The sequence below is a fragment of the Benincasa hispida genome, chromosome 7, assembly GCF_009727055.1.
Source record: "Benincasa hispida cultivar B227 chromosome 7, ASM972705v1, whole genome shotgun sequence".
In the NCBI taxonomy this organism is placed as follows: Eukaryota; Viridiplantae; Streptophyta; class Magnoliopsida; order Cucurbitales; family Cucurbitaceae; genus Benincasa; species Benincasa hispida.
This window is the reverse complement of record NC_052355.1, coordinates 29,894,166-29,896,970: the sequence shown is the minus strand read 5'-3', so window position 1 is coordinate 29,896,970 and position 2,805 is coordinate 29,894,166. Positions and strand designations below refer to the sequence as shown.

Sequence of the window (2,805 nt, the reverse complement as noted above, 5' to 3'; positions counted from 1 at the left end):
ATTACTTTTCTACACTTCTCAACTTATTACATGCAACCAACCACAATTAGTAATAAATTAACCAAATTCTCATCACAACCCAAAAGCTTGTCTTAAAAAATATTGTACTCTACAAAGTTGTGATTCCTCAATACATTATGTAACAAGTTATCGAATATATCAATCATTTTTTTTTATCTTTTCGAATTAGCTATGTTGGTTTGTTTATCGATTACTTTTTATACGAAAGCATATTTCAAATGTGTAACTACTTCCTTACTGGTAAAGAGCTTTTGATTTTGATGTTTCTAGTGGATATTTTTTGCGAGACATTCAGAGGTTTTCAGCGGTGTAAGGCCAAATACGTTGTTGAATAATCAATAATGATGGTTTCTTCTTAAGTAAGAAATATAATATTCGAATTCCAACGGTATAAGACTGAATTAAAAGTCTAATTGTTAATTTTAAGTTGTAAATACAACTTTTACTATTAATTTTAAGTAAAGAAAACTTTGTATGTTTAGTTACTCTTCCACCCTTCCCAACTAATTACATGCAATTACCCACAACAAATATTACATGCAATTACTCACAAACCAACCTTTTGGGTTCAAATCATTCAGAAAACGTCGAAAATGATGTTGAAATGCCAAAAGCCTTATGAAAGTAAAGAAATTTCACTCGAATTTGGATGCAAGAGAAGGTAGGTTATATAGACCGAAACCCTAAAAATGCTCCTATATTTGAAAGATCTAAACATGCTAAACATAAAAGAGAACATTGGAAACGTTGATTTTACCCCAAACATTGATTTAAAGTATCGATGAACCCAAAGAAAAAAAAATAACATCTCAAACAACAACCCACGAATTGTGCGAAAAAAAGGGTAAATCGAACATGATGTTGAGATGAAAAATCCAAAACTATAGCGATGTTGAGATGAGAAATCCAGTCGAAATCAAGTAGTAGAAAATGGCAAGGAATGGAGATGGTTTCGATTCACGCTAGCGTGAAGTGAAAAAAAGAGAAAAGAAAAAAAATAGTGAAGAAGACTTTTAAAATTCTAGATGATAATATTGTAATTTTACGTTTTTTGAAAAGTTGAAGGGGTAAAAAAAAAACTCTCAAAAGGTGTCCATTTTTTTTTTTTAAATCCTCCAATGGGGCTAAGAATGTCAATTATCTCTTACTTTTATCATGTTCTCCGAGGGAAGAACATAACAGGTCCATGCTTTTGCTGCTTTGAGATCCTGGTTGTTCTTTGATCTGAAAATATGCTTTTCCAAATAGTATTTCTCATGTCATCTTTGATGAGGAAGTTATGTTGTAATTATCTTTCTTCTTTGTGTCGACTTGTCTTTTAAAAGAATAGTCTATGCTAATCGAAAACATAGAAGGCTAGAAGATTAGTTGTAATATTTACCTGGCTTTTTTTTGATAAAATTAAATTGAGACTCCATTTGATAACCATTTAATTATCTGGTTTTACTTTTTGAACATTGAGTTTATTTCCTCTTAAGTTTTTTTTTGGGTGTCATCTTTCTACATTGAAATGAGGTATATAGCAAATTGATAAATTTAGAGGTTCAATGTAAGCTTATAAACTTAATTTACAAATAAAAACCAAAATCCAAATTGTTTCCGACACAGTTTAGCATTTTAAAAATAAAATATGAGATAAGATTAGGCAAGTTTTATTGTAGAAAATTAAGAGAGAAGACTATTGGAGAAAAAATTACCATAGATTCTACGTTGATAATCGTAATTCACCTATCTTCAATGTCGTCAATGCTTAATTGACCAAGAGTTAAAAGCATCATTGCTTGTTGCCTTATTTATGTCTACGAGTGCCATTCGTTTTAATGACACCCATAGACAATCGAAAAGTATGATATTAATTATTAACATTTTATTGTTAGTATTAATTTAAAATTCGAGTTCAAAAAAACTAGTTCGCACTATTGATTTTCATATACAAAATTAATGTAAAACAAATAGGATATTCGTAATATAATTTTGTATATTCAATAAGAGGTTGCTATCACAAACATTTAATATTAAAAATATGTGTGTAAAATAACTGAAATACTATTAAATAACATATTGGGAAAAACGAAAAATCAAAAAGGGTTAAAAAATTCCGACCTGCCGGATTCGAACTAACTACAGTCCTCCGCACTACAAACCGAGCTAAGATCGGTTTATGACTTCGGAGTAAATTAACATTATAAAGCTTTTTATATACAATTTTTAGAGAACAAATAAAAGGAAACAATCGTCGACAGCAGGATTCGAACCTGCGCAGGCAAAGCCCAACAGATTTCGAGTCTGTCTCCTTAACCACTCGGACATATCGACGTTTTGTTTGTAGGGCTTCAATACAAAATATATGTAATTTTATAAATGAGATGAAAAAAAAAAGAGAAAGAGATAATATCTTTTGTCCTAATTTCTATTTGGTTTTTAAGTTTAAAATGTTACACATATTGTCATTAAGTTTTGAGTTTTGTTTCAATTTTGTCTCTAAGTTTCAAAATGTCATAATTTTACCTTTAAGATTTAAATTGTGTTTCAATTTGATCAATAGATTTCAAGATTTTACATTTTTAACCTCAATTTTTCATTAAATATTTACTTTCGATTATTCACGTCAATTTTTATTAATTAATTAAAAATGATTAGAAGTGAAATTTTAAATTTAATTTTAAAAGTGATAAAAATAGTGAAACTTAATTAATTATAATTCTTTAACAACTTTTAATTTATTAACATAAATTAACCCCAAGAGACGGAAGTGAGTATTCAGTAAAAAATTGAGGTTAAAAG

General features: G+C 28.6%; 1 non-coding gene across 1 annotated transcript; it reads right to left on the bottom strand.

Annotated features, from left to right (window-relative positions):
• Positions 1 to 2,255: 2,255 nt before the first annotated feature.
• TRNAS-CGA lies at positions 2,256 to 2,337 on the bottom strand. The gene has a single exon. It is a non-coding gene; the product is annotated as a tRNA-Ser (tRNA).
• Between the last annotated feature and the right edge of the window lie 468 nt (positions 2,338 to 2,805).